General features: G+C 41.8%; 1 pseudogene; it reads left to right on the top strand.

The window, feature by feature from the left end:
• LOC122552870 (uncharacterized) overlaps positions 1-13,186 on the top strand; it is a 1,138,103-nt pseudogene that overhangs the window by 967,417 nt on the left and 157,500 nt on the right.

Genomic DNA, 13,186 nt, shown 5'->3' with positions numbered 1-13,186 from the left:
CTAGTGGGTGAAAGATTTCTCCAAAGTATTGAGTATTGTTGGAATGGAGAACTGCCACATATATTGTGATCCGACCCCCATACTGTAATTTTTCAAACAATGAAATGGACAAGATCACTGCCCATTCATATTCAATACCCTTTTATACATGAAATGTGACCTTTGTTTTGCTTCCCACTTCCCTATCTCTATCTCCTGAGGATCTGAAGCCTGAATACAGGCTGAGGTAACTAGTTGTTGTCAGGAACAACCACTTAACCCATGCTGTTACTAATTTAAGTGGGAACAAAATGGCTTCTCAATGCAAATAATATGACAGAATGGCTTCTTGGCTGCAAATTGACAATTCTGTTAAAAGCTGCATAAAATAGCTTTTAATGCTGTTCGGGCTGCAGTCTGCCTCAACAGAGATTAGCAGACAATGCTTCCTTTACAGCATAGAAATAACTAGACTAGATGAGACATTACTGGTCACCCTAACTGACCTTCAAGTGCAGATGGCAAGACTCGGTTAGTGAGGTTAGGGTGGCTTAAGTGTTGGAAAACAAAGTTGGTTCCCAGGAAATATTGGACCAAGTAGCTGTCAGTTAAGATTGTTTCATAAGTTAGTTGGTAATTGTCTGAATGTACTATACGATAATGGCCTGTACCTTTCTTTAAGAGAAGTATAAAAATGTCTGTTTTAAGGGGTGTAGGTTTGCTCGCTGAGCTGCAGGTTTGATATCCAGACGTTTCATTACCTGGCTTGGTAACATCATCAGTGGCGACCTCGAAGTGAAGCGAAGCTGTTGTCTCCTGCTTTCTATTTATATCTTTCTCCTGGATGGGGTTCCTGGGGTTGTGGTGATGTCATTTCCTGTTCATTTTCTGAGGGGTTGATAGATGGCATCTAGATCTCTGTGTTTGTTTATGGCATTGTGGTTGGAGTGCCAGGCCTCTCGGAATTCTCTGGCATGTCTTTGCTTAGCCTGTCCCAGGATAGATGTGTTGTCCCAGTCGAAATGGGGTTTTTTTCATCCGTGTGTAGGGCTACGAGGGAGAGAGGGTTGTGTCTTTTTGTGGCTAGCTGGTGTTCGTGTATCCTGGTGGCTAACTTTCTTCCTGTTTGTCCTCTGTAGTGTTTGTGGCAATCCTTGCATGGAATTTTGTAGATGACGTTGGTTTTGTCCATGGGTTGTACTGGGTCTTTTAAGTTTGTTAGTTTTTGTTTGAGAGTGTTGGTGAGTTTGTGTGCTACTATGATTCCAAGGGGTCTTAGTAGTCTGGTTGTCATTTCTGAAACTTCTTTGATGTATGGTAAGGTGGTTTGGGTTTCTGGCTGTGTTTGGTCTGCTTGTCATGGTTTGTTCTTGAGGAATCTGCGCACTGTATTTTTTGAGTATCCGTTCTTCTTGAATACGTTGTATAGGAGGTTCTCCTCTGTTTTCCAAAGTTCGTCTGTGCTGCAGTTTGGCTCGTTGGAATAGTGTTCTGATACAGCTTTGTTTGGAGGTCACCACTGATGATGTTACCTAGCCAGGTAATGAAATGTCTGGATATCAAACCTACAGCTCAGCGAGCAAACCTACACCCTAAACCTCAACCTGAGCTACAAACTTTGCAAATGTCTGTTTTAAGCCATATGCGCAGTTCCTCTGAGGAATATGGAAGTGTATAACCTCTGTGTTTGTGGACGATCTGTGCCTGGCTGTATGAAAAATAAAGAATGAAATGTTCAAGAACCAGACCAGTTGTGAGTGCTTTTTCACCGATCATGGAACAGAGAGACTACCTCCCCCCAACTCCACTGCGGGTCCAGATCTTCATTACCAGTATTGTCTGAAGAATGTCTTGCTCCAGCTTGGCAAACCAATTGCATATATGTTGAGTACTGTTCTGTGGTCACCTTCAGTGTCAGGCGAACCTGCATGCCATGTTGTCAATTGCTGGTCTCACCTTGGAATGTCGGAGTGAGTGCCATGCATGCAACTTGATGCTGACTCCTTTCTTTTTATACCGTCTGTACCAAGCCCAGTACCATTTTCAATCACCTTCCATCAGTTTGTGCTAAGACGCTACAGTTATATTCTCCTTCAGATGTTGGTAACAGTGATTCATTTAAAATTTATAAGCTCCTGGTTTGGGCCGTATGACCCATGTAATTCCTTGACATTAATGCACTGATATCAATGCATGCATATGTGGAAAATAAAAATTGCTATGCTTTTATAAATGACGCATGGTAGCTTTTTTTTAGCATTTTTGCATTTAACTGTTGTATCATCAGATCAGTACAGTAACGTGCTTATTTTTTTTTCAATTCTATCATGAATTGGAATGAGAATTATTTTGCTTTTCTCTGAGACTTTTTTGACAGCTGGCTGTCTTTTCATTATTGTAACTCCTATAAGACAGATGTACAGAAAGCTGGTTTTGTAATTTAAAGTATGACTCATAACTGGAGATGAGTCGTATTGCGACCAATTCTGGTCTCCTTCCTATCTGAAAGATGTTGTGAAACTTGAAAGGGTTTAGAAAAGATTTACAAGGATGTTGCTAGGGTTGCAGGATCTGAGTGACAGAGAGGGGTTAAACAGGATAAACAGGTTAGGGCTGTTTTCCCTGGAGTGTCGAAGGCTGAGGCGTGATCTTCTAGAGGTTTACGAAATCGTGATGGGCAAAGTCTTTTCTGTGGGGTGGGGGAGTCCAGAACTAGAGAGCATAGGTTTAGGGTGAGAGGGGAAAGATATAAAGGAGACCTAAGGGGGAATGTTTTCACTCAGAGGGTGGTACGTGTATGGAATAAGCTGCCAGAGGAAGTGGTGGAGGCTGGTACAATTGCAACATTTAAAAGACGTCTAGATGGGTATATGAATAGGAGGGATATGGGCCAGGTGTTGGCAGGTGGGACTAGTTTGGGTTGGGATATCTGATCGGCATGGACGAATTGGACTGGAGGGTCTGTTTCTGTGCTGTACATCCCTATGACTGTAAAAGCAATTTATGACGATCTAGTGGAAATAAAATCGTGCAACAATTTTGTGATTCTGCCTGGGGTTATCACTGTTCAGTTGCCAGTTTTACCTATTGCAGACTGTACTGAAGGTTAGACAGAAATGGGGGAATGTTGCTCATTGAAAGTGATTAAGTTAGACGGCTACAGAGATAAGTCTGGACAGTGGGACTACCTAGGTAGCTCTTTGGGTAGCCGGGATGGACACAATGGGTTGAATGGCCTCATTCTGTACTGTAAAATTCTATGATTCTATAATTATGGATGCTATATCTTTGTCACCACTGTCCAGGAAGGTGGTGTCGGGATGTATATGTTATGAAATTACAGAGCTGATTATTCTGCATGTGCTGTGTGTTTTATGCTGCAAAGTTCCAACTTTATAAATTATTTCCCATGTTTCCAGGACTGGATCTGCAAAGAGCTGGAAATCTCTTACTGAGTGAAATATCCAAAGCATCACTAGGCCCCATTACAAAGCAGGATATTATGTAACACCACAAACTATAGGGCTTGTTTCTTTACAACACCTATGGTGTTAATTTAGTTCAGGATTGCAAAATTCCATAAAATGTTTACAGGTAGTTTAATAAATTGACTTTGTTTATTCAGCAGCAAACTATCAGCATTCAAACCGGAAACTAACATAAATAGACAGCTGATGTATCTGGTTTTTTTGGAATTCTGAAATTCTTCACTAACTGCTTCAGTTCAACATGTTCTCCCTTGTAGCTGGATTTTTTAATTTAGTTCAGACCACTATGTGCCATCACTAAACCTTGTTTTTAAATAATCTAAATAACATATATTTCAAAAAGGCTTGTTCTTTCATTAAGAATGCACATTTTTTCGAAAGGTATAAAAATTGCATTCTCAAGCGCTTTCATTACAAGATTATGTAAAGTAAGTTCATGTCCCACTTCAGAGACCTGTGCTTTGTGAATCAGACTGATGCACCAGTGCAGTGCCATGGGTGTGCTTTGCTGTTCGAGTGCGAACATTTGCTGAGCTGAGGCCTCGGCTGCTCATCAGATAAATGCAAAGAGTCTTTGCCTACTTTTGGAAGACAAGCATAGAGGGTCCTTGTGGGCGTCTTAGCTAATATTCAGTCTTCAACGAACACCGAAAACAGTTTATTTCATCTGTGTCATTGCTGGAACTATGCTGTTCAAAATTGGTTTTGGACTTCCAATGTTTCAACCAATGCTGAAAAATTATTTGATTCATTACAATAAGATTTTGGGGATCATTGATTGTAAAAGACATTATATTTTGGCACTTTCTTTATAGATACCGAGTTATAAACACAAATTGCTTATATTTGTTACAGATCAAAGATCGTCGAGTCGAGATGGGCAGAAATCCAACTTGCTCAGCGAACGATGCATCAGATCGAAACAAGTCTGCACTCTTCAAAAGTCGACTTGATGCCCCCTCTATGAGTCCTTCTCCAGTTTTCAAATGTTATTTGAAATCTCGACCTGACTTTGTTGAAGGGCTGGATAATGTGGCAGGAGCTCTTAAATATAGTCGTATGCCAGATCAGTTGGCATTTAGGCCAGAGAATGGTTCTGGTGATGAAAGTGTTGTGTCCAGTCATCAATCTGTGCAGGGTGATATCCAGGAGGAACTTATGATTTTAGATGACTAAGACTCTGATGTCGAGGATGTATTAGGCTTGTCTCAGCAATCTGATCAGTCTGAACCCTTGCTGAAATGAGACATTGAGAAACTGCAGCACATCAATGTCCCTGAGCGTATCAAGGAATTAACTCCACTAAACAGAGTCCTATCTGATGACACAGAACAGCCTTTAGTAGCTTAGCTTGTTGAAAAGACATTTGAGGACTTGAAGGATGAGGAATATTACTTGCACAAGGACGGCTATCCTGATGAGGAGGACGGTGCAAGTGATCATTCAGCCAGTTCTGTGAAGATTGTCAGATCAGTTAAGTTGGGCACCTCCATTGCATCTGCGCTATCTGACTCTGGAGAATTGAAACGAACTCCAAAGAATAATTCATATTCTCAAGGTTTTGAGTACCTTTCCCAAGGAAAGGAAGCAACTTACTCAGAAAGTTTTGAGTCATTGCGATGGAGGAATGAAGACATGAATAAAGGTTTACACGGTGGGAGTTGCAAAGCTGGCCCGGAATCTGCAGAAGCCCTTTCGCGAAGGATCAAAATTACCAGTGACAAAAATCTCACTGAGGCCCAAGTGCTCTCCTGTCCTGTGCATTTCAGCAGGAGGGAATGAATGAAGGGAAGAAGCTTTCTTGAAGTGTTTCACCAAGTATCAGTGTGGATGATGAAATCAGTAAGCGGCTGGGTGAGAAATACTCTCCCAGCTGTGGTCGCGTACATTCAGAACAACTTGTAGACTTGAAATCACCAACTGAGAAGAGCAAAGTGATGCTAGCAATGAGGAACAGATTCCCATGCCATCACATTCTCCGTCTCCGTGTCGCACCCCAACAGCCATGTTGCCTGAAACCGATGAGCTGCCTGAATCCCAAATTGGTGCAAGAATTTTAGTTAGTAGCATCCACTGGGGACACTTCGCTTCAATGGCAGAACTAGCTTCACCAGTGGCTTTTGGGCTGGTGTGGAGCTGGATAAGCCAGAAGGCAGTCATAATGGGACATATGATGGAGTTGAATACTTCACATGCAAGGACAAATGTGGCATCTTTGGTCCTCCCCACAAGATTTCCCTTCGACCTGAATATTATGGGGATGGCATCAATACAACTGAAGATGAAAGGGACCTACTTGTGGAGGATAAATTAGGTCAAGACTACAAAACGTGTTGTGATGAAGGAAAAAAAGCCAGAGCTTTCTAAAAGAAGTAACAGAACGGCAGGCGGAAGAGTTTGAGCTCAGTAAGACTTTAAGCTCAGTTCATTTAAAAACAGCTTGAATGATCCAAATGCAAGTAATCAGTTTTCTGAACCAAGTACCTTTGACTTACTGCACATTATTTATGAATCTAGCAAGGCAGTGGTAACTTTTGGAGATGACCAAAATTTAAAAGAGAGCTTGCCCAAGTCTGGTGAGGAGGAACGATTGGCAAACTTGTGTGAAGACCAGAATGAAGAAAACATTAACCATACTGATGTGTTCATAGAGAAAGCATCCAAGGCAGTACTAGAGACAGAAACCTATATCAATACCAATGTGTCTTCCAGTGCACAAAGGGAGGAGTTTTCACTGAATATCCACAGGAATGCTTCAATTTTTCTGTTGGATTTACTCAACAGGGAAAAGGCTCAATTTAAAGTATCATTCCTCGAGCCTGAATCTGAGGAAATCCATGAGGAGCACGTGGACATCAAAGGAGAGGAACTTGAGGACAATCATGAGGATAGTGAAGACTTTAAAGGAGATGATCGGAAGAGCAGTGATTCAAAGGCCAATTCTTTGGTTGATATATTGCCATCTTCCTTTGTGAAGGACGCTATTGAACAGTTGGAAGAAATCATGGAAGTCTCAAGCTGAGAAGATCCAGCTTACTAATCAAGGATTACAGTTCAAACTGGATGTTGAATCCTGGCCCAGGTCACCTTACAAGGATCCAAAGGAGGAACACAAGACTGTTATCCAGTTGGAGACATCTGAAAGAGCTGACAGTGTTGATGAGAAGGAGGAAGTATTATCTCCAGATCTTTGTCCCTGACCTGTAAGTATTAATTTTGAAGCTGTTTTGGGATGGATTTGCATTTCAAGAATTGGAGATGTGTTATCGGTCTCGAAGCATTGATGAAATTGTTTTAGTAATGATTCCAGAGCTCGTTAAATTCCCACATTTGAACATACAGGTAGACAATTCTTTATTTGAAATCCCAAAATCTGAAAAGCTCTGAAATCTGAAGTTTTTGTCGTGAATTTTTTTTTTGTCTAATTAACAAGGTTGTTTGGGTTCGCTCCACACCCACTCGAACCCACTCGACCCACATCACACTGGGGGTGTGGCCCAGCACTGGCAGGCGTCAGTTCTGTCTCAGGGCTCATAGTTTTCACAGGTGGGTCTGCTGTTCAGTGAGAGTTTTAAAAGTTTTACTGTTAAACTGTCACTTACTCTGAAAACTAAAGAATTCCGAATTCTGCAAACCAGCTGGTCCCGAGGGTTTCGAATAAAGGATTGTGTCCCTGTCGTACCAACAACAGGATGGTGGGACCAATGACAGGATTATTGTTGTTTCCTGAACAATATGCCAAAATACAACTCCACTTTCTTCAGGCACATTTTGCAGGTCATCATTTTCAGAAACTACCCTGAGTGTTCCGCTTTCCCAAGGACCCTTTACCAAAAGACTGTTGTGAGGAATACTTTGATAAATTGTGAAATATATTTGTGGGTGATAAAATCAAGTTGTGGGGAATGTACTTAAAAGTTCTGGTGTCTCGTTGTTTTCTACCTTGCCCATCAATTCTCAATAATATGTATAAGTACACCCGATTATTTCTCAAGGATTTAGTGACCATTTCTACTGTGTAATTATTGAGTTTAGAACTTAAAGATTGCTATTGAAATTCAAATCTTTTCCTCCTGCACTTTTCCGACCTTCCCTCAAAGGTAGGCAATGTTTTTAAAGAGTTTTTTTTTAAACTGTTTTGAATCATGCTTTTCAATCTCTGGCTAAATCAGTTCACACATAGTTTATCCAGCGTAGTGTTCTGAAGCAAAGTCCAGAGACTGAATGACCATCTGATTAGAAGAACAGAAGGGTTTATGGTTTGCACATATTAACATTGATTGGGCAAGCAGCTCTTTTCATGAAAGTGCTTGACAAGTTCTCATACTGTCCATTCCTTTCTGAGCATTCAATGTAGGAAATTGCTGAAATAGGTGCTTGGGTCACTTTGATTTGATGCAGCAACATCCTGACTAAACTGACACATTCTTTTCTGATTTGCATTTACCTACAAATTACAGGAATATAAAAGGGGTGCAGCAGTCAACTGAAAATGATCTGATTTTGGAAAGCTGAAGCTCAGAACCTTCAGTCTGAAATCGTTCATTCCCCTAAGTATAATAAATAGAAAGATGTAGAGAGTGTGAGCAGAAGAGTTTTTTGTGAGGTGAGATTCAGCTTTTGGCATTTGAACACAAAATTATTTTCCCTTAGTTAAACAAGAAAGGTATGGGTGAAGAGTGCTCCACAGCAACTCTGATTGATGATATGTATAACAGAACATGTTAAAAACATTATCTTGATCCTGATGACTGCATTGAATTCAATTTACTATTTTGCCCTTTCCCTAAAAATCCCAAAGCCCCTTTCTCCTCCACTGTTTGTACTCTCCCATTATTAATTTATCATCCTCATCATCATCATACTGTTATCCATTAAATCCCATCTGTCATAACTTTGCTCACTCTGAGAATCTATAGTTTCTGCTTCTATTTACATAATATATGGTGTCTCTTCCAGTCACTCAGTATTTGTTTCAAGTTCTTCTGTATCATTTCTGTCTTTCTATTGCTGTTTCCATTTGTTGATAAGACAATACATGATTATTATTCACCTTCTTAAAACTCTCTAGAATCATGATCTTCCACGTGTCACTCCATAATTTTCAGATAAAGAGTGCCTCAAAGGTTGAACTTCTCAATCTGTGATCATGTCTGTACCTCTTTTCCTGATAATATCTTGAGAATATGCACTATGTTGAGATTCCCAAAATTGACCAAAATATTTGAAGATCTTATGCAACTGTCATGGAAATTAAATCGACTTGACTCAACTATTAGCAAGAGCAAAGAAAGGAGCTTTATTTAAATTCTGTAGAATTGACCCAGTATATTCAGCTAGATGCCTCAATGTAAGGGGTATCTAAGCATTGTTCAGAGACTTGCCTTATACTGTTCTTATCACGCTCTCAAGGGCAAAGACTGGGAAAACTCAAATTGTTATTCTCTCATCCCCTGGTCTTGGACATGACAGTTCTTCAGCTTTCGCTGAGTATGACGATCGCAAGGTCAAGGTGAATGTTTACAAAATTCAAACAGCTGACTGCAGACCTCCTCAAAGTATTGTTTACAAAGCTCAGCACAGCATTAAGTTTTAGAAAAGCGTACTCTTTCAAATTTCACAGTAAATGGATAATTTTCCATTACACAACTTAATGTGACTTAAATTGTTTGTGTCCAGTTGGAAGAGCCAGGTGTTTTTTAATGGCCATATCTATCACCTTAAATGGCCTGTATGTTTGAATACTTTGTGGCCTTTGCTGTAATCGGGTTAGGATCTTACCGTTTCAGGTGTAATTCCTTTTTTATCTTCTCAATGTATTACTTCATCTCACTCTCAACTTCAATTCCATCTTCCGGAAAATATTCTTCTGTATCTGTCACTGCACGGCAATTCCATCTCTGTCCCTTCAACCCAAGTTGGAATCGTTTAGTTTCCTTCTCTTAAATTCCCAAGTCAAGATTGTGTTTATTACTATAACAATTAAGGGCAATCTGAGCATGGACTCCTGTGGGTCCCTTCCATTTTTTTTTCAAAAATATACTTTATTCATAAATAATTTGATGGTCTGTACAATTGGTCATGCCATACGTATGTAAACATTTACATACAGAGATCAAAACTTATCAGTTTTATACAGGTCTGTACATTTTTTGATCATATGCCCATATAATTAGCTGAGGCGTCAGCAGAGCCCAAATGACTGCATGGGCCCCCTGTTCTCCGTTAGGCAGGCAGACTTTACACAGTGGTCTTTCCCCACCGCGCCTTGGCGGCAGCTGCCCCAGGCTTCAGCGCGTCCCTCAACACGTAGTCCTGGACCATGGATTGTGCCAGTCTGCAACACTCAGTCGGGGTCAACTCCTTCAGCTGGAAGATCAACAGGTTTAGGACCACCCAGAGAGCGTCCTTCACTGAGTTGATGATCCTCCAGGCACAGTTGATGTTCGTCTCGGTGTGCGTCCCGGGGAACAGGCCGTAGAGCACGGAGTCCCGCGACACGGCGCTGCTCGGGACGAACCTTGACAAACACCACTGCATTCCTCTCCAGACTTCCTCTGCATAGGCACATTCCAGAAGGAGGTGTGTGACAGTCTCGTCCCCCCCTGCAGCCGCTTTGAGGGCAGCGTGCGGTGCAGCTGAGAGTCCGGGCGTGCATAAATGATCTCACAGGCAGAGCCCTTCTCACCACCAGCCAAGCCATATCTTGGTGCTTGTTGGAAAGTTCTGGCAATGAGGCATTCTGCCAAATGGCTTTGACAGTCTGCTCAGGGGACCGCATGATAGGATCCGCCCTCTCCTTTTCCCGAAGGGTCTCAGGGACGCTACGTGCTGACCACTCCCTGATGGACTTGTGGTCAAAGGTGTTTTTCTTCATAAATTTCTCCACGAAGGACAGGTGATACGGAAACAGTCCAACTACTTGGAGCGTTCCGCGGCAGCGAGGCCAGACCCATCCTTCGCAACACCGGGGACAGGTAGAACCTCAGTACGTACTGACACTTGGTGTTTGCGTACCGGGGATCCACGCACAGCTTGATGCAGCCACACACAAAGGTGGCCATCAGGGTGAGGGTGGCATTGGGTGTATTTTTTCCCTTCCATTCTCTGCACCTTTCTTGTGTGAAATCTTTATTTTACCCCGAACCTTGCATTTTCCTAACCACCTCTATCCATTTGACTGTGCTCCCTTTCATTTGAGGTGCCCTTGAGTTTTGCCATTGGTCTTCTCAGAGGCAACTACTTGAAATAATTTCTGAAAATCCACGTCTATCATGTAAACTTTTTCCCACTAATCTGCTCTTTTGCAAATACAACCTTGTCAAATTGTTTGATAGTTCACAACCTGCTCATTAGAAATTCATGCTCATTTCTCCTGATTAGCTACTGTCTCTTCAAGTGCTCGTACTTCACTCCATATTGTTCACTCTTAATTTACCAACAAATGAAGCAAAACTAACTAATCACAAAATTTCTGTTTTGCTTTTTTTGAACGAGGAGTTAGCTGCCCGATAATCCTCTGGTCGAATTTTAGGATATAATAATTGGAGCCATGATAGTTTGCTTTCTATTTGCAGCATGTCCCATAGGTGTCATTCATTTTGTTTCAAAGATTTGCCTCCTTTTATGTTGTGGTACCTTCCTTAGTATTATGCAGGTAATCTTATCTAATACATCTGCACCTACCCTTGGTAGTTCTGCAATCCTATTAAACCCCTTCTCTAATCTCACTTTTGCCTTTTCTTTTATGTATTTTGAACAGTATTCCCTTTTGTTTTCACTGTAGCAATTTAACAAGCTTTTTTTGGAGGGGAGAGGACGTATCTAATATAATCTTTTCTCTGTTACTCTTTTCCTTCTTCCAGCTTGTATTTAACATGACGAGAGAAATTTTCACTGAGATGTTTTCTGAAGATCCCAGTTCCAGCCGACCTCCATGGATGAAGCCAAGCCAAATTAGATCTGTTTTTTTCAAACGAGCGAGGAACCCACAAAATTTCAATGAAGTGAAGGTAATAACTCCATGTAATCCCTTTGTCCTACTTGTCAGTAATAATGTTGCAAGTGTGATGCTAGTTGGAGTTAAAATATGTAGATCGATTAAGTGAGTGACTCACCTTGTAAAGAGTGGCCACTATCCTGACTTGAAATCTGTCACTGCTTCTGGGAAGTCCCTCCTTAATGAGATTGTGGGTCTAGCTCAGCACCATCTTCTCAAGGACAACTAGGAAGGGGCAATAAGTGCTGGCCAGACAATGATGCCCACATTCCATGAACAAACAAAAGAAAATATTTTCCTCTAAGCTCATTGAACACCAAGGAACACCATTTTAATTCTAAACTCCTCAATAAATATTTTTTTTAAATGACTCTCAGGCTCTGGGGGGCATCGCCGGCTGGCCAGCATTTATTGACTGATCCTAGTTGCTTTTGAGAATCTGGTGAGCTATCTTTTGTAACCACTGCAGTCCATGTGCTGTAGGTAGACTCACAATGCCCTTCGTGGTCAGATGCATGGCAGATGCAGTTTAATGTGGATAAATGTATGGTTATCCATTTTGGTGGCAAGAACAGGAAGGAAGATTACTACCTAAATGGAATCAATTTAGGTAAAGGGGCAGTACAAAGAGATCTGGGTGTTCTTGTACACCAGTCAATGAAGGTAAGCATGCAGGTGCAGCAGGTTGTGAAGAAGACTAATAGCATGCTGGCCTTCATAACAAGAGGGATTGAGTATAGAAGCAAAGAGGTTCTTCTGCAGCTGTACAGGGCCCTGGTGAGACCACACCTGGAGTACAGTGTGCAGTTCTGGTCTTCAAATTTGAGGAAAGATATTCTGGCTATTGAGGGAGTGCAGCGTAGGTTCACGAGGTAAATTCCTGGAATGGCGGGACTACCTTACGCTGAAAGACTGGAGCGACTGGGCTTGTATACCCTTGAGTTTAGAAGACTGAGAGGGGATCTGATTGAGATGTATAAGATTCTTAAAGGATTGGACACTCTGGAGGCAGGATACATGTTTCCGCTGATGGGTGAGTGCCGATCCAGAGGACACAGCTTAAAAATACGGGGTAGACCATTTAGGACAGAAATGAGGAGAGACTTCTTCACCCAGAGAGTGGTGGCTGTGTGGAATGCTCTGCCCCAGAGGGCAGTGGAGTCCCAGTCTCTGGATTCATTTAAGAAAGAGTTGGATAGAGCTCTCAAGGATAGTGGAATCAAGGGTTATGGAGATAAGGCAGGAACAGGATACTGATTAAGGATGATCAGCCATGATCATATTGAATGATGGTGCAGGCTCGAAGGGCAGAATGGCCTACTTCTGCACCTATTGTCTATTTCTGGAAATGTGTTGCTGGAAAAGCGTAGCAGGTCAGGCAGCATCCAGGGAACAGGAGAATCGACGTTTCGGGCATAAGCCCTTCTTCAGGAATAAGCCCTGAAGAAGGGCTTATGCCCGAAACGTCGATTCTCCTGTTCCCTGGATGCTGACTGACCTGCTGCGCTTTTCCAGCAACACATTTCCAGCTCTGATCTCCAGCATCTGCAGACCTCACTTTCTCCTCACCTATTGTCTATTGTCTATTCCAGTAATTTGATACAGCAATCCCTAAGAAACAGTGATATTTTTCGAAGTCAGGATGGTGAGTGTCTTGGAGGGGCACTTGCAGGTGACATTCCTGTGTTTCTAGTCTCACCTGTGCCCTACAGTTTTGGAT

This window comes from Chiloscyllium plagiosum, unplaced genomic scaffold (assembly GCF_037043375.1).
Source record: "Chiloscyllium plagiosum isolate Xiang-an unplaced genomic scaffold, Cpla_swu_hap1 HiC_scaffold_9, whole genome shotgun sequence".
In the NCBI taxonomy this organism is placed as follows: domain Eukaryota; kingdom Metazoa; phylum Chordata; class Chondrichthyes; order Orectolobiformes; family Hemiscylliidae; genus Chiloscyllium; species Chiloscyllium plagiosum.
The sequence above is the reverse complement of the archived record's forward strand: the minus strand, read 5'-3'. Positions and strand labels throughout refer to the sequence as shown.